The sequence below is a fragment of the Triticum aestivum genome, chromosome 1D (assembly GCF_018294505.1).
Source record: "Triticum aestivum cultivar Chinese Spring chromosome 1D, IWGSC CS RefSeq v2.1, whole genome shotgun sequence".
NCBI classification, from domain to species: domain Eukaryota; kingdom Viridiplantae; phylum Streptophyta; class Magnoliopsida; order Poales; family Poaceae; genus Triticum; species Triticum aestivum.
This window is the reverse complement of record NC_057796.1, coordinates 315,928,003-315,950,663: the sequence shown is the minus strand read 5'-3', so window position 1 is coordinate 315,950,663 and position 22,661 is coordinate 315,928,003.

Here is a 22,661-nt window from a genome sequence, read left to right as displayed (position 1 = left end):
CAATGCGAGCACAAACGAGTAGCAAGGATGAAGTGTTTGGGATATTCGAGATATCAGAAACGGATATATAGGGACAACTGTATGCATCAAGGCTCCCTATCCCCGACGGTTTCTGGGTCGTGTGGGAAGGACCCCCCCCTATCGCCCACACTCACTTGGCGATGATTCCAAATGTCGTCCTGGAAAGGGGTAAAAACCGTTTGTTTAGGACCGACATGCACCAGTGATTCACTCAACCCCTCGCCCGAGCCGGAGTTATAGCAGACACATTGATTCACCAGCAGTCTCAAGCAGTGACAGGCGCCGTAACCAGCCTCGTGGACATGACCCGGCGCGTAATGGTGCTAATGCTCAGGTTTTGGTGGAGCAGGGCAGAGCAGGTCGGGAGGCTGAGCTGGCGGCTCAGCAAGTGGCTCATCAACATTCTCCGGTTTATCCGATGACCTTCGTGGAGACAGGCGTGACCTCCGGAACCTTGGGTGTACCATGTCTAGTGCCGGCTCTACGTAACGTACGTTTGCCCAAGGATTTCAAGGGCCCTCGTAAAGTGCCTAACTACACAGCAGATCAGCCCCCTGAAGCTTGGGTTGAAAGTTATGAGATGGCAATGGAGCTACTGGATGTTGGCGACGCTGCATGTGCTAAGTATTTCACTATGATGTTGGATGGAACGGCTCATACTTGGTTGAAAGGGTTGCCAGCCAACTCCATTGGATCATGGGCCGAGTTAAAAGCCCAGTTTATCCAGAATTTTAAAGACACGTGCAAGCAGCCTATGTCAATTGTGGATTTGGACTCCTGTGTCCAAGAAGAGGGCGAGTCAACAACTCATTGGGTGCGCCGGGTCTCAGCCATCCTGCACTCATCATATCGTATCAACGTCGGTTCAGTAGTTCTAATGTTGAAGAAAAACTGCCATTTTATGCCCCTTAAGCAGAAGCTGGGGCGGCTCAAACACCACTGCAGTGACATGGGGGAGCTCATGGCGGCTTTGGTCAAGTATGCCGACTCTGATAGTACCAAGGACCCCGAGTCAGATGAAGAAAGGCCGGGGAAGGGAAAGAAGAGCAGCAACGCTAAAGGACAGCAGCATAACTCGGCGAATCAGGGGGGCAATGGTAAGCGCAAGGCTGATAGTAGTTTGGATTTTGTGGCTAACAACAACACATGAGAGAGTACAGAAATTCATTTTTTTTCAAAACAATCATGGGCCAGACGGCGGCTCAGGACCTGGCTCTCACGGTCTGGGTTATGGTGGTGGCGGTTCAAGTTCCGGTTTTCAAGGCCAAAGCAATCAGGGTGGTTATAATAAATAGTCTGGTTAGGGGGTTCAGCAGCAGCAGCAGTCTGGTTATCAGAGTAACCCGAAGCAGTTAAATAGTGGGCAGTATCATGTCTTCACCACGAGTTTGTGGAAGCGAGATCAGAAACTCCATAAGAGGGCAGTAAACGCGGTTGAGCCAGCAATTCCTCGTTACTTGCGATGGTCTGAACACCCTATTCTTTGGAGTCGTGAGGATCACCCGCCCCGTGTGGATAACCCGGGTCACTTGGCTTTGGTGGTGGCACCCCAGGTTGGAGGGTACAAATTCACTAAAGTACTCATGGATGGAGGCAGTAGCATCAATATCCTTTATTATGATACTTTCCATCGCATGGGATTGACTGATAAAAACCTTAAGTCGTCGAACACTGTTTTTCATGGTGTGGTGCCTGGTAAGTCAGCATATCTGGTGGGCAAAATATCTTTAGAGGTTGCCTTTGGAGATGAGTATGATTCCAGATCTGAGACATTGACCTTCGAAGTGGTTAAAATCAAGAGCCTTTATCATGCTCTGTTTGGGCGGCCGGCTTACGCTAAATTCATGGCGAGGCCTTGTTATGTTTATTTGCAGCTTAAGATGTCGGGTCACAAGGGCACGATAACAGTACATGGAAGTCGCGAAATAACATTGGAGTGTGAAGAAGGCAATGCTGCTTATGCTGAGTCTGTTTGTGCAACGGAGGAATTGAAAAATTTACAAGGATAATGTTGACCCGGCGGATATGACATCTTTGAAGAAGCCAACCACAGAGCATGGCCCCTTGTTGAAGTTTAAATCGGCAGATGATACTAAGTTAGTTGACTTCGTTCCTGGCGAATCATCCAAGCAGTTCAGCATCAGTGCTAATCTAGATCCGGAATAGGAAAGCACGCTCATCGAGTTCATCCATGAGAACTGGGACATCTTTGCATGGAAGCCTTCAGACATGCCAGGTGTACCGAGGGAACTCGCTGAGCACACTCTCACTATTGATCCAAAGTTTAAACCGGTCAAGCAATTCATTCGTTGTTTCAATGAAGAGAGGCACAAGGCTATTGGTGAGGAGGTAGCTCGGCTCTTGGCGGCTGGGTTCATTGTTGAAGTTTTTCATCCTGAGTGGTTGGCTAACCTGGTGCTAGCGCTTAAGAAAAACGGCACCTAGCGCATGTGTGTGGATTATACAGACTTAAACAAGGCATGTCCGGCTGATCCCTTTGCTCTCCCCCGTATTGATCAAATTATTGATGCTACGGCGGGTTGTGAGCATTTGAGCTTTTTGGATGCTTATTCTGGTTATCATTAGATCAAGATGGCAGTTATGGACCAGGAGAAGACAACTTTCATCACTCCTTTTGGATCCTTCTGTTATGTATCTATGCCTTTCGGGCTCAAGAGTGCCCAGGCGACTTACCAGCGATGTGTGCAGAATTGCCTTCATGATCAGATTGGGCGCAATGTTCATGCTTATGTGGATGATATTGTGGTGAAATCCAGGAAGAAGGAAACTTTGATAGATGATTTGAAAGAAACCTTTGACAATCTCCGGGTCTACAAGATGATGCTTAACCCGGCCAAGTGTGTCTTTGGCGTGCCAGCAGGCAAGCTCTTGGGTTTTCTGGTTTCTGAAAGAGGCATTGAAGCTAACCTAAAGAAGATCAAGGCCATTACTTCCTTGGCTAAACCGGCGTGTATCAATGATGTTCAGCGTCTGTCAGGTCGTACTACGGCCTTAAGCCGGTTATAAGCCGGTTAGGTGAGAAAGCTATACCACTATACCAGATGATGAAGAAAACAAATCACTTTATCTGGAGTGATGCTGCTAATGAGGCGTTTGAAGCCTTGAAGAAATAGCTAGCTGAGCCGCCAGTCCTTGCTGCTCCTATTGATAAGGAGCCATTATTGTTGTATGTGGCTGCCAGTGCCCGGGCTGTTAGCGTAGCTATTGTGGTGGAACGGAAGGAAGCAGGCAAGGAGCATCCGGTTCAGTGGCCGGTTTACTACATCAGTGAGGTAATTATTGAGTCCAAGCAGAGGTATCCACATTGGCAGAAGCTTGTATACGGGGTGTTCATGGCCAGCCGAAAGCTCATACAGTATTTTCTGGGTCATCCCATCACTGTGGTTAGTTCTGCTCCTTTAGGGGATATCATTCCAAACAGAGAAGCCATAGGTCGGGCAGCCAAGTGGGCTATTGAGCTTGGACCTCATGGTTTGAAATATATGCCTCGCACAGCCATCAATGCTCAAGCTCTTGTGGATTTCCTCAATGATTGGACGGAGCTGCAGATACTTGAGGAGAAGCCGGATAACACGTATTGGACTATTCACTTCGATGGGTCCAGGCAGTTGGAAGGTGTCGGTGGGAACGACACCTATGGGATCACTGCAATCCCTTCTACGGTCGGCGGGCGCGGGGTTGTGAGAAGAGCAGGTCCAGGAGCCAGCACAAAGATCGTTTACCCAGGTTTTGGCCGCGAGGATGCGTAATACCCTAGTCCTGCTTTGGTGGATGTATTGAGTGTTCTTGAGTTTTCGAACTAGCTACGGTGGCTGCATAGTTCCAAAGAGCCGACCCCCCCCCCTAGTATGCCTCGGGCCTCCTTTTATAGTCGAAATGGGGTTGCCACAGTGGCACACAGGAGGTAGAAAGGTGTACAGTGCGCGAGCTTATCGCCCGGCATTACGGGACAAAGTGCATTAAATGCGCTACTTAGGTGTCCATTAGCTTTATCGGGGACGGGAACGAGGCCCATCCCGTCCGTCGCCGCTCCGTCACGCTTCGACACACGCCCAGGCAGCGATGCGTGCAGTACCATGTAGGCAGGCAAGCTGCTGAGGTGGCATGGTGGCAGGGTCTTCACGAAGATCTGCATGCCACCACGCAGGTGCTTGCTGAGTTGGTCTGGAAGCCGCATGTTGCCACGCAGGTGCCTGCCCAGCTGGTTGTGCTGGCAGCTGCATGCAAATGGCGGCGGAGCCTTGGCTGGTGCGGGCCTGGCAGTGGCCCTGCTGTGGCCCTCGCCAAGGGTCTTGCCGTGGCGTCGCAGTTGTCCCCGGCAAGACGCTTGCCAGGGGTCTTGTGGATTTCCTTGGCGAGGATCCCGCCGAGGGTTGTAGTCTTCTGATCCTCATCTGATCTTGTGTGTTTATGATCTTAACAAAGATCTGCATGCCCCCACGGAGGTGCCTCCGGAGCCCTGGTTCCAGTGTAGTTGGTGGGGTTGGAAACCGTGGGCTCAAGGGAGGCTCGCTCTATTGGCATCGGGCAGGCAGCCCCGGCAAGGCCCTTGTCGGGGCTGCGGAGGCTGCCTCGGCAAGAACCTTGCCGAGGGAGTCTACCTCGCCTTCTTGCCCTCTTGTGTTCCTGGTCTTGGCGTTGCCTTGGCTGTCTTGTGCTTTGGCTTCTTTCTGGTTTCCCTCCTCTACCCTGTTTAGCGTGGCCGTGGGCGCGGCTCTGACTGTCCGTGCACAAGTAAAGGGGTACAAAGGAGTGCCCCTACTTTTGTACACCGACAGGAGCCCCCGGGTTGGGCCACACATAAGCTCGACACGTTGTTGGGCCAGGCCCAAAACGGTGCGCGGGCAGTCGGGGCGGGATTTTACCGCAGTAATTTTTCGTCCGCTGCGCTTCCCCATGACCCGCGTTGAACGCGCGACGTGGAGGGTTGAGCATGACGTGGGGGTCATGTGTGGGCTGTTTCCCGCATGCATGCATCACATCGTGGTAAAGAGGCGGCTCGCGCCTTCCCCATAAAAAGAGGGAGGCGCGGAGGCGCGGCTCATTTACTAAGCGGACTCGGGTCGCGGTCTTCAAGGCGCCCATGCCCCACGATCACGCGGCGGGGAACGGTCGCCTCACCTGTCCTTTTGATCCTGCCCGCTCGCCACGCGTCCGTCGTGCAAGTGGCAGGCGGTGGGGGCGGGAAACCGGGCCGTCGTTGATTGGGGCAGCGGGTCGGTCCAGATTCCCTGTGCCTCTGATGGCTGGATTGGCCGAGTGGGGCGGCCGAGCCTCGACCCCGCCCCTTTATAAGGAGGGGGAGGGGGACGTCATTCCACATTCCTTCAGTATCCATCCTCTTCCACCTTTGCTCCTTTCTTCCACCTGCCATGGTGAGAGGAGGTGTTGGGCCTTCGACGGTGGCAGCGAGGGAGTCGAGCGGCAGGATGCCGACTCCGACTTCGACTGACCGCGCCGCCCCTCCCTCGGCCACGCACCCTGCCGAGGGTCTTCCTCGCCAAGCTCTCCATCAGGGCGCTCCCCGTCGTCTCCTTGGGCGGCTGGCGTAGGAGGGCCGGAGAAGGCGAAGAAGGCGGGTGGCGGGCGTCAAGTCGGAGTACGCGGGCACCGACGCCTTCATCGTGTATCGCCGGCCCGCTGCCTTGTCTTCCAGCTCTTCCGTCGGCACCGAGACGCTCTCTTGGCGCCTTCTGCTCCTCGCACCTCGCCTAGGAACTCTTTTTGCCCTCCTGCTGTCTTGTTCCATTTCCTGAGGAGAGGGACAAGAAAGGGCTTACGGGCATCTTATCTCTTTTTAGTTTGTAAGCTTGCGGGCACTTGTTAATTTTAAGACTTGTAATCCCCTTGCTCATGTTTTTAATTCCGTATGAACTGTACCTGTATGGGATGTTTTTAATGAAAAAGGGTGTTTGTCGGGTTTCTTTGTGCGTGGGCGAGGCCCATGCCAAGGGATGAATCCTTGTTACTTTTAAGATAAACATTGTCGCCTGGCAACAGGCCTTGCCGCCCCCCCCCACTTCAGTCGAGCATTCTCACGCTTTCGGCGGAGGCAGGGGTGAAGTAGAGTTAGCCCCCCCCGTTTATTTTCTTTCCACCGCGACTACGACCAAGTTCCGACCCAGGGGGATAGCTCTCGGGTACAGGAAAAGGGGAGCACGGTGGTTTAAGAATATAAACGCGGTTTCACACGTCCCAGTTCTATACGGAAATGTATAACAGGGGATGAAAGACTTATCTGAATTCGCTGCCCCCGGCAACCTTGGCTTGCCGGGGTTGGATCCTTGTGTCTTCAGCCCCCGGTAGTCTTGGCTTGCCGGGGCCGGGGCGCCAGTTCGTCCTCTTTCTCCCAAGCGGCTCAGCAGAAGTGTCCGTGTGCCCCGGGAACCAAAGAAGACAGAAAGACGCGAACTCGACCTCTAGGCTAGGGGTTAGTCGCTGCCAAGCACTACCAACCCTAACCAAGGGAGAGACTTAAACCTAGCATGCATGCTATAACTTAGGGCGCCAGCGCTTCGTTTATTTATGCTCAGGGTCTGCGCCTGGCTTTGTACAGAGGGTTACATGCCTTGTCGGCAAAGCTTGTACAAAAGGTGGCTTGCCGGGAGGCCCAGCAAGCCGCGCCTTCTGGGTAAAATTTGCGAAGATGTTCGATGTTCCAGGAGTTGCTCACTGGGACAACATCTTTGGTCTCCAGGCGGACTGCGCCGGGCCTGGTGACTCGTATTACCCGATAAGGGCCTTCCCACTTTGGCGTCAACTTGTTGGAATTCTTGGCCGACTGAACGCGCCGAAGAACAAGGTCGCCTTCCTCAAAGCTTCGGGCATGAACCTTGCGGCTATGGTAGCGGTGCAAGGCTTGCTGGTAGCGTGCTGCTCTCACAGCCGCCCGAAGACGATCTTCCTCAAGGAGCGTTGCGTCATCTTGCCGCAATTGCTCTTGCTCAAGCTCGTCATAAGCGAGCACTCGAGGTGACCCGTATGTGAGTTCCGTGGGGAGAACTGCTTCTGCCCCGTAAACCAGGGCAAAGGGTGTCTGGCCGGTGGCTCGATTTGGCGTTGTTCTGATCGACCAAAGAACCACCAGCAACTCATCAATCCAGCGCCTTCCACTCTTGTGCAGCCTGTCAAAATTCTTTGTCCTCGGGCCTCGTAACACTTCAGCATTTGCCCTCTCCGCCTGGCCGTTGCTCCGTGGATGTGCCACGGAAGCGAAACAGACCTTGCTGCTGAGGTCTTGGATGTATTGCATGAAGGTGCGGCTTGTGAACTGTGTGCCGTTGTCGGTGATGACTCTGTTTGGCACTCCAAAACGGCACACTACTCCCTTGAAGAACTTGACGGCTAACTATGCAGTCACCTTCCTCACTGCCTCCAACTCTGGCCACTTTGTGAACTTGTCGATTGCAACGTACAAGTACTCAAAGCCCCTGACAATGCGGGAGAAAGGGCCCAGGATGTCGAGCCCCCAAACCGAGAATGGCCAGGAGAGAGGAATTGTTTGAAGGGCTTGAGCTGGTTGATGAAGCTTCTTCGAATGGAACTGGCACGCTTCACACCTGGTTACTAGTGCCGTCGCATCCTGGAGGCTGGTGGGCCAGAAGAAACCGTGCCGACAAGGGCCCTCGACCCTATGTGGGAGCCACATATGCCTCCATGTATCTCTGCCAACAGCCCTAGTCCTTCCTCACGGGGGATGCACTTCAATTTCACACCGTTTGGTCTTTTTCTATACAGGACGTCATCAACGAACTGGTACAGAGCAGACCGACGGGCTACTTTTTCTGCTTCTTCCTGCTCCTTAGGAAGTTCCCCTGTCTGGAGGAATCGGACAGTATGTTGTGCCCATGCCGGAGCCTGGGGCTCGACGGCAAGGACCAAAGGCACCTCTTCTGCCATGGGAGCGGCCGTCTCCACGATCAGGGCTTGACGGCCTGCCGGAGCCAGCTGCCCCTCGGCAGGCTCATAATCCATGGCAACACCCTTGCCGGCGGCCCCTGGGGGCTCAGCGGGAAAGTACTTGTCGGGGTCTGATTTCCTCCGCTTGTTCTGCTCCGTTGATGGTTCGACGGATGGCTGAGTTAAACGAAGCAGAAAGGTACCTGGTTCCACAGGTAGCTTGAACGCAGCATGCTTTGACAGGTAATCAGCGATGTTGTTCTCCGCTCGGGGAACGTGCTCCGCTTGTATACCGTCGAAGCGCTCCTCCAGCTTCCTCACCTCATCTACATAGGCCTCCATCAACGGGCTCTGATAATCTTTGTTGACTTGTCTGACGACAAGCTGTGAATCACCCCTGACGATGAGCTTCTTAACCCCGAGGTCTGCCGCGATCCTGAGACTGGCAAGCAACCCCTCGTACTCAGCAGTGTTGTTTGTGGACATCTCCCTAGGAAAGTGCATCTGGATCACATACTAGAGGTGCTCTCCGGTGGGTGCGACAAGCAGCACACCGTCACCGGTGCCTTGCAGCGAGAAAGCCCCATCAAAGTACATGATCCAGTCGTGACTTGCTTCCTTACCAGGGAGAGCGGTCTCCTGGATTTCTTCGTCGGGCGTTGAGGTCCACTCAGCAATGAACTCCGCCAAGACTCTGCTCTGGATTGTCGAAGTACTTTCAAACTTCAACCCAAAGCTTGACAACTCCAAGGCCCACTCCACAATCCTTCCGGTTGCGTCTGGGTTGTGCAGTATCCGTTGCAATGGGAGGCGGGTGACGACAGTGATCTCGTGGGCTTGGAAGTAATGACGCAGCTTCCTCGAGGCCATAAGGAGGCCGAAGAGCAATTTTTGCACACCGAAGTACCTTGACCTAGCCCCCTACAAGAGGGAGCTGACAAAGTAAACCGGGTGCTGCATCATCTTCTTCTTCTGCACCACTTCATTTGGCTGCGCGGGCCCTGTCCCGATGGCGTCAGACTTTGCCGGGGGCCTTGCCTTGCCGGCACCAGGCCCTGTCGGGGGAATTTCTGACGTGCCATCCGCCGGTCCTGCCGTTGCCACTGCCTCTTCGTCGACCTCCCTCTGCGCCACCAGCACGGAGCTGACCACTTGATTCGTCGCTGCCAGATACAGCAGCAACGACTCTTGCGGTTTAGGCGTCACCAGTACTGGTGTAGAAGAGAGGTATTTCTTCGGATCCTGCAATGCTACTTCGGCCTCCGGGGTCCACTCCATGGGGCCCGCCTTTTTCAAAATCTTGAAAAAGGGGAGGGCGCGCTCGGTAGACTTGGAGATGAATCGGCTCATGGCGGCAACGCAGCCAGTGAGCCGACGCACATCCTTGATCCGCTTGGGCGCCTCAATCTGCTCGATAGCCTTGATCTTGTCTGGGTTTGCCTTGATCCCGCGCTGCGACACAAAGAACCCGAGAAGTTTGCCGGACGGAACGCCAAAGACACACTTCTCAGGGTTCAGCTTGAGGTTGATCTTGCGCAGGTTGGCAAACGTCTGTTCTGAGTCTTGTACAAGAGTTGCCTTGTCCTTGGTTTTGACCACTATGTCATCCATGTATGCTTCCATATTTCTATGTAGCTAGGGTTCAAAACCAATTTGGACCGCTCTTGCAAACATTGAGCCAGCACTCTTCAACCCGAAAGGCATCCGTAAATAGCAATACGTACCACACGGGGTGATGAATGTTGTCTTCTCTTCGTCTTCTCTTGTCATGAAGATCTGGTGGTAGCCCGAGTAGGCATCGAGGAATGATAACAGATCACACCCGGCCGTGGAGTCAACAATCTGGTCGATGCGTGGCAACGGGAAGGGGTCCTTAGGACAAGCCTTATTGATATCTGTGTAGTCAATACACAGCCTCCACTTTGCGTTTGCCTTGCGCACTACCACCGGATTGGCCAACCACGTCGGATGGAGCACTCCCCTCACCAAGCCTCTTGCTTCCAACTTCCTAATCTCTTCTGTGATAAACACTTGCCTTTCTAGAGCCTGCTTCCTGACCTTCTGCTTGACGGGCCGCGCATGAGGATAGACAGCTAGGTGGTGCTCAATCACCTCCCTGGGAACACCGGGGATGTCGGATGCTTGCCATGCAAATACATCGACATTCGCCTGCAGGAAGGTGACGAGCGCGCCTCCTATTTGCTGTCGAGGGTGGAGCTTATGGTGAAAGCCCCTCCCGTGCCATCCTCCCTAACGGACACCTTCTTGGTCTGTGGTCGCGCAGCTCTGGATTTCTTACTCTTGCCGGTGGAGCTCTCTGGCACGTCCTCGATGGTAGCACAACACTCCGAAGAGGTGCGCTTGCCGGAGTGGGTGCGAGAGGTCTTGCCGGGCTTCTTCTTACCTCCCGGGGCTTCAGCGGCAAGAGCAAGTGCCTTGGCGGCAGCTGCTGCAACTGCTTCCCGGTAGAGTAGGTCGGCACTGATCAGCGCGTCCTTCTTGTCGCAGGGGATGGTGATGATGGTCATCGGCCCAAGCATCTTCAGCGTGTTGTAGGCGTAATGCGACGCCGCCATGAACTTGGCTAGTGCCGGGTGGCGGAGGATCCCGTTGTAGGGCAAGGGGATCTCGGCTACATAGAAGACAATCCTCTCCGTCCTGTAGTTCAACTCGCCTCCAAACGTCACAGACAATGTGACCTTCCCCTTCGGCTGGCTTCTTCCCGGGTTGACCCCTTGAAACGTGCCCGTCTCCTCGAGGTCTCCGTCGGGAATTTGCAGTCTCTTGATCACAACGGGCGAGATTAAGTCCAGACCGGCTCCGCCGTCAACCAGCATCTTGTTCACCTTGAGGTTGCGTATTGTTGGTGAGACCAACAACGGCAAACACCCGACCACAGTGGTGCAATCAGGGTGGTCCTCGGCGTCAAAGATGATGGGTGTGTTGGACCACTTCAGCGGCTTCTGAGCGTCGAACAATGGCTCCGCTGCTGTGATCTCACGCGCCCACTGCTTGAGCTGGCGGTGAGAAGTGTGCAGCGAGGCGCCACCATCGACGCACATGGCCTCTGTAGCCTTCTGAAACAATTGCTCGCCGAACTCGTCGTCCTCGTCATGATCATCGTCTTCTTGCTTCTTGTCACGGCCCCGAGCGGGCCTCTCTTGCTGGTTATCCTTGCCGCGGCGGCCTCCTTGGCCGCCACGCTTCTTGCGGATCCTTCGGCACCGTGTTGACCCTTCTCCTTGTCCCGCCTCTCATACTCGGCCTTTTGCTTTTTGGCAAGCAGCTCGACCTGTCGGCAGTTCTGGAGGTCGTGGCCCTTGGTGCGGTGGATCTTGCAATACAGCTTGTCGGAGCCCCCTGGCTTGTCGGCAGCCGCCAAGGCCCGGCAAGCGGCGCACCCGGCAATTTCCTTGCCGGGGTTGTCTGCCTTGGCCTTCTTGGCGGCACCGGTGTCGTCGCATCCCTCGACGACAAGCACGATCTTGTCCTTGAGTTTCCTGTTGCGACGCCGGCCCTTTTTCGTCGGGGCGGCGGTGTCTTCATCAGTAGAGTCGGTTTCCACGCCGGCGTCCTCGCCGGGGTACTTCCTTCCCTCTTCAACCCGGGCGCACCTATCGGCCAGAACATAAATTCAGCCACATCCTTAACCTTGTTCATCGCCAGCTCTTCACGCATCTTGCGGTTGCGCACGTTCTGATGGAACGCGCCAATCACGACGGCGGGATGAACATCGGGGATGTTGTACTGCACCCAGCTGAACCTCTGGATGTACTTGCGCAGGGTTTCCCCTTCCTTCTGGGGAATGATATGCAAATCACTGGCCTGCCATGAGCTTGGTGGCCTCCGGTGAAGGCACCAATGAACTCATGGCACAGATCCGACCAAGAAGAAATGGAATCCGCCGGAAAGTGCATCAACCAAGACATGACGTTGGGCTTCAGTGCCAATGGGAAGTAATTGGCAAGCACCTTGTCGTCACAAGCTCCGGCAGCTTGCATCGCAATGGCGTAGATGCTGAGGAACTCTGACGGATGGGTCTTGCCATTGTACTTCTCACCGACTTCGGGCTTGAACGTGCGGTGGGATGGCCACTAGAACTGCCGCAGCTCACGGGTAAAGGCTGGGCAACCCACCTCGTAAGGTAGACCGCCGGAGCCCCCCGGTGCTGGGTGGTCCATAGCGGGTCCCGCCCGCTTATCCGACTTGTGGCGTGTATCGCGCCGGCGCTCGATAGTGGTTCGAGCGTCTTCATGGGCTCGTTCTCGAAGAACTTGGTGCTGGTCACGGTGGGTCCGTGGGTCGGACGACGCTATGGAAATGTTATCACATGCGTCGTCACGACGGACCGGCACTGGCGGCAACTGGCGCGGGGGAGGAGAGTGTACTGTGGCAGGAGCTCCCCCGGTTCTCCCACCGCTGGCATCTAGTGGCTCGACGGAGCGCCGGCCCGAGGGCCCCATCGGTCGCGGATCATCTTTATTGGCGATGGCGATGAGGCTCCGGATGGTGGCTCTCCGCTTATCATGCTTCTCTGCAGCAGGAGGGAAGTCGAGGAGCAGCTGCGCGCACGCCAAAGCTTCTGCTGGCGTGGGTGATGGCGACAACTGCGTGGATCGTGGCGCGCTTCAACTTCTAACCATGTTAGAAGGAGCTCTATCACAGCCCAGCGGCTGCGTGCCATCTTCGCCAGCACTTCGGCGGGCATGCTGGGCTCCTTCGTCCCACGAATGATGCACATGGCTCTTCCGATGGTGGTGTCCAGGGTCACCGGCGTGGTGACGCTGCTCGTCGCGCACACCATGGGAAGAGCGCGCTGTGGGCGCTGGGGTGGGCGTCTTGGAGGTCGCTGCGCCGCCCGTAGGGGGCACAGCGACGCCCCTGGAGGGCCCCGCGCCGCATGCGGGGGGCCCAGCCCTGTCTTTGGATTTGGCGGCGTGCAGCTCGTCGTCTGGCGCACGAATGACCCTGCTCGCCAGGCTCTGACTGCCAGGGCGATGCTGGTGCTCGCGGGCCGCGGCTCGGGTTCTGTCCGCGACTGGCCCGCTGCTCGCCCGCACTCGCGTGGGCCGCTCGGCTCCCGACGAGCCGAGCGCCGTGATCGTCTTCTTCTTGGGAGCCATGGCGATGAAGAACTGCTAGGCTAACTGCTAGACCAGATTCTCACAACTACGCCCCCTACCTGGCACGCCAAAGATGACGGTGGGAACGACACCTATGGGATCACTGGAATCCCTTCTACGGTCGACGGGTGCGGGGTTGTGAGAAGAGCAGGTCCAGGAGCCAGCACAAAGATCGTTTACTCAGGTTCGGGCCGCGAGGATGCGTAATACCCTAGTCCTGCTTTGGTGGATGTATTGAGTGTTCTTGAGTTTTCGAACTAGCTACGGTGGCTGCGTAGTACCAAAGAGCCGAATCCCCCTCCAGTATGCCTCGGGCCTCCTTTTATAGTCGAAAAGGGGTTGCCACAGTGGCACACAGGAGGTGGAAAGGTGTACAGTGCGCGAGCTTATCGCCCGGCATTACGGGACAAAGTGCATTAAATGCGCTACTTAGGTGTCCATTAGCTTTATCGGGGACGGGAACGAGGCCCGTCCCGTCCGTCGCTGCTCCGTCCCGCTTCGACACGCGCCCAAGCCAGCGATGCGTGCAGTGCCATGTAGGCAGGCAAGCTGCTGAGGTGGCACAGTGGTAGGGTCTTCACGAAGATCTGCATGCCACCACGCAGGTGCTTCCTGAGTTGGTCTGGAAGCCGCGTGTTGCCACGCAGGTGCCTGCCCAGCTGGTTGGGCTGGCAGCTGCATGCGAATGGCGGCGGAGCCTTGGCTGGTGCGGGCCTGGCAGTGGCCCTGCTGGCGCCCTCGGCAAGGGCCTTGCCGGGGGCCCGGCAAGGGTCTTGCCATGGCGTTGCAGTTGTCCCCAGAGACGCTTGCCGGGGGTCTTGTGGATTTCCTTGGCAAGGCTCCCGCTGAGGGTCGTCGTCTTCTGATCCTCATCTGATCTTGTGTGTTTATGATCTTGACAAAGATCTGCATGCCACCACGGAGGTGCCTCCCGAGCCCTGCTTCCAATGTAGTTGGTGGGGTTGGAAACCATGGGCTCAAGGGAGGCTCGCTCTGTTGGCATCGGGCAGGCTGCCCCGGCAAGGCCCTTGCCAGGGCTGCGGAGGCTGCCTTGGCAAGAACCTTGTCGAGGGAGTCTACCTCGCCTTCTTGCCCTCTTGTGTTCCTGGTCTTGGCGTTGCCTTGGCTGTCTTGTGCTTTGGCTTCTTTCTGGTTTCCCTCCTCTGCCCTGCTTAGCGTGGCCGTGGGCGCGGCTCTGACTGTCTGTGCACAAGTAAAGGGGTACAAAGGAGTGCCCCTACTTTTGTACACCGACAGAAGGCTCGGGGGCTGGAGTTGTCTTGACTTCCCCACGAGGTGATAAATTTTGTTATGTTTTAAGGTTGATGTTCCCTTGTACTAATAATGCAGCTGAGTATGAAGCTTTGCTCCAGGGCCTTCAGATTTCTAAGGAGATGAATCTAAGCCGGGTGAGGTGTTTTGGTGACTCAGACTTGGTGGCTCAGCAAGTTTCTAGCACTTGGGATTCTAAGGACCCACTCATGGCGGCTTATAGCCACGAGGTTGATGTTATTGCTGGTCATTTCAAGGGTTATCAAGTAGAACACGTTGATCGCCGAAAAAATGAGGCGGCTGATGCTCTGAGCCGATTAGGATCCCAGCGTAAGCCGGTCCCACCTAACACTTTCCTGGATATTCTGCAAAACCCTTCAGTCAAATTGCCTACAGCGGAAGATCTAGCTATTCATGACCCAGAAGCACAATTGGTAGCAGCTCTTCATATTATTCCTGAGTGGACAGTTCCATATTTGGCTTGCATGACCCACGACGAGTTAGCTGAAGATGAAACTTTGGCGAGGCAGATAACCCGACGGTCTAAGTCAAGGACTATTGTCAATGGAGAATTGCATCATCGCAGTGTCACAGGGGCGTTTCAACGTTGCGTTTCTCCTGAGGAAGGCTGTGAGATTCTACGAGAGATCCATGAAGGAGATTTTGGTCATCACGCCAGCTCTAAGTCTCTTGTAGCCAAGGCTTTTCGTCATGGATTTTATTGGATGACGGCTCATGCTCATGTAGAGGATTTGGTCAGTAAATGTGACGGTTGTCAGAAATTTTCATGACGAGCTCATGTGCCGACTCGGGAATTGATGATTATTCCAATTGCTTGGCCATTTGCAGCCTGGGGGCTTGATATGGTTGGGCCTTTCAAAAGGTCCAAGGATAAAAAGACCCACCTTTTGGTGGCGGTTGACAAATTCACAAAGTGGGTGGAAGTAGAGCCGGTCAGTAAGTGTGACGCGGCGACGGCGGTTCAATTTATCAAAAAGGTGATTTTCCGTTTTGGTTTTCCCCACAACATTATAATTGACAATGGCACTAATCTGTCTAAGGGTGCTATGAAAGAGTTTTGTCAATGTGAGCATATTCGCCTCGATGTATCATCAGTGGCTCACCCTCAGTCTAATGGGCAAGCCGAGAGAGCCAATCAAGAAATTTTGAGAGGCATCAAGCCCCGCCTCATAGTCTCTTTGCAGAGGACACCGGGTTGTTGGGTGGAGGAGTTTCCCTCAGTGTTATGGACTATTAATACTACCCCAACAGATCTACGGGTTACACGCCTTTCTTCATGGTTTACGGAGTAGAGGCGGTTCTCCCTAGTGACATCCGTCACGACTCGTCCCATGTGCCAGCTTATATTGAAGCTGATATTGAAAAAGCACGTCAGGATGCACTTGACCTGTTGGATGAGGAGCATGACCTTGCGACGGCTCGTTCGGCGATTTACCAGCAAGATCTGCGCCGTTATCGCAGCCGCCGAGTTAAGACCAGAACCTTTCAAGAAGGTGACCTAGTGCTCGAGCTTATCCAGGATCAAACTGATATGCACAAGTTATCCCCACCTTGGGAAGGGCCTTTTGTGGTCAGCAAAAATCTGAACAATTGGTCATACTACCTTATCGATGTTCGAGGCCACAAGGACTCACGCACGTCGGAGGAGGAGACCCACCGGCCGTGGAATATTGCTCATCTTCGGCCTTACTATACCTGAATCACCGGCTCTTGCGATGTACATATCTTGATACTGTATATATATGATGAATATAATAAATCCGGCATCCCTGATAATTCAGGGCCTCTGTCATTTCATTTTTCAAAAATAATGAGTCTTTATTGTTACTTCATAGGATCACTTGTGGGCTTCCTGCTCATCGAGCATAGCTATGACTACCCTCTTGATCCGGCTTGTACGCCATGATTACTAAAATACTTGGGGGCTTCCTGCTCATTGAGCATAGATGTGATTACCCTATTCATCCGGCTTGTACGCCTGGAATGAAATATTACCTGGGGGCTCTTTGTTCAACGGACAAGAGTTTTTAAGACCCTTGTAATAGGCTTGGAAGCCAGGTGTATTCACCTAAAAACCCGGGTTATCCTGCCTTTTAAGTCTGCCACTCCGCCCAGATTGACTGGAATGACTCGCCGTACTTTCGCCAAGTTAATCTTATACAGACCCTGAACTTGTCAAAGTTAAACGACGATTGGTCATGTGAGGCCCGGCTTATAAGGTTAAGTGAAGGTTTAACTCAGCGGCTGTGCGGCCCTTTGACAACACTTGATTTAAAGGTTTGGCAGCCTATGAAAGCCTTGTTTTTGTCTTTTGATTTATATTTGATTTGAGTATTTTGTGACATGTTGATACATGGTTGAAAACCAATGAGGGTTGTGACGCCTTATGGTTCACATATGAATCTATCCGGAGTTTATTAACCTGGCCTGGCTTTGGGCTACAAGTCGCAAGTGTATAATGATTTTATATACTTAGAAGCATTGTGCTCTAAGTTTTGGGATATTCATCCTCGCTGCATACGGCGTTGTAAGCCGGCGGTAATGTCAATTGAACAAGGCACTGTGCGCTCAATCTTTTGGGTTGTAACCCTCACTGAACAGGTATGATAAGCCGACAGTATGAGCAAATATCATAGGTATGATGCTTTGTTATAATTATATAAGGCTATGGTTGAACCGACCCTGGTTTTGGACTGCCTTTAGTCACCAGTGGTTTTTTATAGGGTATTGTGACCCGCCCTGCGGTAAACCGCCAGGGTACTTGTGATCTGTTTTTTTGCAGGTATAATAATAAATCTGGTGCACATACTTGATGAAATCATAAGCATAAGTGGCAGATCTTTAATTGGCAGATCAGCAATGTCATGCAAAACAAAACATGCACGATGGCAGGACAGATCAAAAGTTTAACTAGCCTATTACAAGGCATCTGCTGGCCAACAAGGATAAGTGTTTTGATGTCAACACAGCAAAGTATTATGTTTCATAAATCGGCTCATAATTGTTAGCGGGTCGAAGCGTCCGGGTCATCCTGCGCCTCATCATCATCTTGGACCCTTTGATTATCCGTCAGCTGGAAGTCAGGTGTAGCCCAGTTGATACCAGTCAACGCTCTAAACACAGATTTATCATCAATAAGGTTTGACGGATCAATGTCAGGAGCGAAGGTGTGCTTACGAATCAGCGGGATGAGATCTTGTGGCTCGTGAACCGGCACGCTGACTCTCTTGTTGTCAGCGTCATAAGCCGCCTGGTATGTGGATAGACTGGTTTTGTCAGCCAGCTTGATTGCTAAGGGGCGCATGGCTCTTGCTATCTCTGCAAAATCATCAGCACTGAAGACAGATCCATCTTCTTTAACACTGGGGCAGCCGTTGGCCAAATCTTCCGGGTCAAGATCGGCTTGCCACGCCTTTGCCCAGCTTAAGGCAGTTAAGGCGCCGGCTCTGGTAGCTCCCCGTTTCAAATCATCAATCCCTTTGGGCAGTACAAATAACTGCTTCAGTGTATCTTTGATAAGTTTTGAGGGAGTTTTCTTGTGCAGCGTAGTAGCAATGGTTCGTTGAGCACCAGTATATAACTGTTCTACAAGAGTGTAGACAGCCTTAAGCCGGACGCGCATGCCTGAACCCAACTTTGCGCTCCGCGAACCTATATCAGTAAAATTATGAGTAAGTCGTCACATATTCACAATGTGATTGTTGAGGTACAAGGGAGACATGTTTTTCCACTTACCAAAGATGGCTGACGACATGATATTAATCTGTTGTTTTAAGCCGGATAACTCTTCAGTCACCGGCTTAAGTGCCGCTTCAGCATCATCTGCTCTCTTCAACAGAGCCGCCTTTTTAGTTTCCCAGCCATCTTTTTCAGCATTGAAAGCTTCAGCTGTTCAATATTCTCCAAAGCAGTTTTCAACTCTGTTTTGGCCTTGGATGTCTCGGCTTGTTGAGTTTTCACATTGGCCTTCAGATCATTCAGCCGTGCATCCTTTTTGGTCAGTTCAGCCTGTGATATATGCAAACATGGAAGGCGTTATGCTCATGATGATTTGTGAAGTCCCAAGCACAATACAAGTATTATACTTGGCACTTGGGGGCTAATGTCTTTTGCTTCTTTAAACTTTCTAAAGTCCCAAGCACAATACAAGTATTATATTTGGCACTTGGGGGCTAATGCACATTGCTCTTTGTTCAAGACAAGCTTATTTGCTGACCCGGACAAATGACTATGATCCGGTTTATGAAGGCTACGAATTGGATTATTAATTTCATACAAGATGATTAGTCTCGATTAACATACTTGTTAAGCCGACCCTTGGGGGCTACGGATGCAATGTTGATTCTTGCTAGGTAAAGTCCCGGCTTAACATATTTAATTAAGCCTGCCCTTGGGGGCTACACATGCAAAGTTGAAGTACTGCTATCATAAGTCCCGGTTCATATTGAAAGTATAAACCGGCCCTTGGGGGCTTTTGGATTTGATCTATGGAACTATTGAAGTTTAAAACACATTCTATTCTATCATGTCCAATAAACTTGGCGGCTAAAGGGAAGTATATTCATACAAAAAGGAGTTGCAGCATTTACCTCATAGCGCTCCTTCATCAGGTTTACTAAGCTGGCTTCAAAGTCATGGCTGGTGTACAGACGGTTCAAGTAACCAGAGTGGATGTCTTGGGTATTGAAATGGGTGTAGCTCTCCAAGTCTACCTTCCACTTGCCTTTATCTTCAGCAGAAATTTCTTCCTTAGTCCTGTGCTTGGATAAGACAGTAGGTTGACCCGGGGCTGTGAATCCAAATCCAGTGACAACAACATCATCAGTCTTCTCCTCAACAGGCTTGATTGGGCTTGGCGGCTTAGAGATAGCCGGTTCAACATCCATACCATCTGGGGAGACTTCATGGTCTTGTGGTGGTGGATCATCAAGGGTGGCCTCAGCAATCGGGTTAGAAGGTTCTGATTGTTGTTTTCCGGTTCAGACGGGTTGTAGTCGTCGACCGGCTTATTCAGCTTGGCCTTCTTGCTGGGTTTGGCCTGGCCCCTAAAAAGTAAGAAGTATAAAGAGGTCAGTACAATGATTAAACATAAGGTTTGAATGATTAATATGTCTTTACCCTGGGACAATCTTGAAAGTTGGGATTTGAGTTCCCGTCGACTTGCCAGAGGAGGAATGTGAAATCCCCTGATAGTTTGAATCACACGGGTTAAGAGGTTGTCAGAAATGACCCGCCTTGGGATAAAGTATATCAGAAATATAAAAGACCTCTGGGTGGCATTTGCGAACCGGCGTGTTCGGTAAGCCGGAAGAAGTGATTACCCCACCACTGTGTCGGGTGGTTCGGCGAGCTTCGTGTTGGTGTTTCTTCAAAAGAAAGTTGGGATCCAAGTGAGCTAGAGGGTGAGAAAAGCATACTTTCCGGCTTGCTTGTCGGGTTTTCTGTGTTGGCACAGGTTCTGAGCCGGAGGAAAGAATAGTTACCTCTATGTCATATGCACGGCTGGCCTCTGCATCGTCCTGATATCAATCGTTGTCAATGAGATGTACAAAAAAGGAGCCAAGAGAGTCAAGTTCTACCACTGAATCATTATCATCATCGTCATCATCAATATTTAAACCCGCGGACTCGGTGGTTTTCTTCTTGGCAGGCTTCTTGGTGGCCTTGGTTTTGGTACGAGCCGGCTTGGCCGACTTATCTTGCGGTTTCTTCTTCCAAAATGGAGAAACGGCCTGTTAAGGTCAAAATATCATAAGTGGGCATAATCATTGAAAATATTGATTGAGCGGGAGGTGTGTAACACTTACGGCTGGCGGCTTGTTGAAGGTGCTGAAAGGACTAAGTCCTGTTTGCATTCCTTTAAAGGTTCATTCAACAATTTCTTGGTGGCTTCAGTAATTTCGGCATCAGACAGTTGAATATCATAGTGGCGCTGGGGATCTTTTACATCACCAGTATATTCGCATGTTAAGCCAGGGCGACGGCTTAATGGCAAAATACTCCAGGACACCTAGCACCGGACAAAGTCGACGCCGGTTAAGCCGTTGGCCAAAAAGGCTCTGAGCTTTGAAAATGCTGGCGATATTTGGCCCGTTCCTTCACACTGAGCCGTGAGGGGAGTGGATGTGTGCTGCTAAGTCGGTGATCACGGTAACCCAACGGGGGAATCTCGCCAGCTGGAGATCTATGTTGACAATCGAACCAAGTTTGGTTCCACTCTTTGGGGTGACTATGCGGCTTAGCATGGTGGAAGCTGACTTCTTTCCTCTTTTGAATTGAAACCCCACCGAGTTCGGTGTTGGGCCCGTCAACAAACTCTGTCTGACGGTTTAAATAGTAGAATTCTCTGAATAAGTCAACTGTGGGCTCCTCTTGAAGATAAGCTTCACAGAACACTTGGAAATTGCAAATGTTGGACATGGAGTTGGGTCCCATATCTTGAGGGTGAAGTTGGAAGAAATGAAGCACATCGCGGAAAACTTTGAGCCGGGTGGGCTGAACCCCCGACTCAGGTCGTCGGTAGAGACAATCACTTCTCCGTCCTTGGGTGTAGGAGGATTTTCTTCACCAGGGGCCCTCCAATGGATGACCTCTTTCTTGGCTAAGGCGCCAGTTGCAACATGATTGTTCAGATCTTCTTCAGTAACCCGGGATTGGAGCCCAGTTGCAAGAAGTGTATGTCTTAGCCATTTTCTCGATGATCTGAAAGAAAGATTGTACCGGTTCAAGATTATATGGTTAAGTCGGCCGATGGTTTAAAAGGCAAATGATAATGAAGCATGCATAGGTGTTAAACCGAAGATTGGCATTGAAGCTATAAAGACGAGCTATTGGCGGCTTAAGAGGGGACTAATGGTACCTGGTGAGTTACAATTTCTAAGTTAAGCCGCCCACACAATTATTGAAGTACAGATCTGAGAAAGGAAAAATTGCTAAGTGTTGGGAAAACAGGTTTTACAGATTGATGCTATGATTTTGGATTTGCGGCACTTCAGATAATGGAAAAATATTTAGACCTAAATTATGGTGCTTGAGCAGTTCATAAGTCCAGATCGGGTTTTCTATGCAAAAGGAGATGCCCTAGTAGCGAAAATGAGTGCTATGACTACCACCGCGCAGGAGAGGTACCAAGTTCGAATCAAAAGCACAAGTTACAGTAGAGAATGAAGATGAACTCCGACGAACTCGTAGGAAACCCTAATGGGATCTATGGGAAAAGGAAGGAGGAGAACTCACCAGAGCTGTTGAGTAGCGGAGGTGCGTGGACAAATTCTTGTCAAATCAGGTTGATGCAGCGGCCGTTGACGAAGCGGCGGCGAAGGTCGACGGCGGTGGCGGAGCTCGGGTGCTGAAGCGACGTGAGGTAGAAGACACAGACGAGGAGGCAAGGGCGGGGGAATGAAAAGGGACCCCTGGCCCTATTTATAAGGCTGAAAGGATAAGTGGCATGTGCGGGAATCGAGGAGGCCAAAAAATGGATATGCAACATCACAGACGCCTTGATTTTTGGAGTCATTAAAAGAGAACATATATTAAGATTTGGGTTTTGTGTAAAATTAATGACACTTGACATCACGATGGGTTACCACAGTCCAAGGAGATGACGTCACGGCGGGTTACAGAGCCTTGCAAGAATAAAGGAAGAAGGATTTTCTCTAAATGTCGAAGATTGATATGAACAAGTTCAAATCAATGTGGGGCCTAATGTTGGGGATATAACTATTGGGTATGACCCGCCCAGGAGGGGCCGGGTTATACCAATGGCGGTTCATCAAGACAAAGCCCATGAAGATATTGAAGATGGCGGTTCACGAAGCAGACTTGCTAAGGGCCCGAAGCCCAAAGGCGACTTAAGGCCCATAAACCGCCATATATGTATGACTTGTATTGTAAGGCAAGAGGAATTAGTCATCGAGCCGGACATGTTGTTTATGAGCCGGCCGGGACTCCGTGAGTCGCCGGGCGTCAACCTTTGTATATAAAGGGACGACCCGACGGCGGTTTAGGGCAAGAAACAACAGATCGAAAGCTAGGTCAAGCGTATTCGCTCCCTGGTAATCGAAACATAAGCAATACCACCTCAAACTGGATTAGGCCTTTACCTTCACCGTAAGGGGCCGAACTAGTATAAACTCCTTGTGTCCTTTGTCCCGTTTAACCCCTTTAAGCTAACCTAGTTGCGATGGCTCCACGACTAAGTCCTTCTGCTAGGACATCTGCCGTGACGATTCCACAACAGCCGGTCCTGGACCAACGCTACTGCTAACTTGGTACCTGTAGTGCCGGTATGTTACACGCGCTACT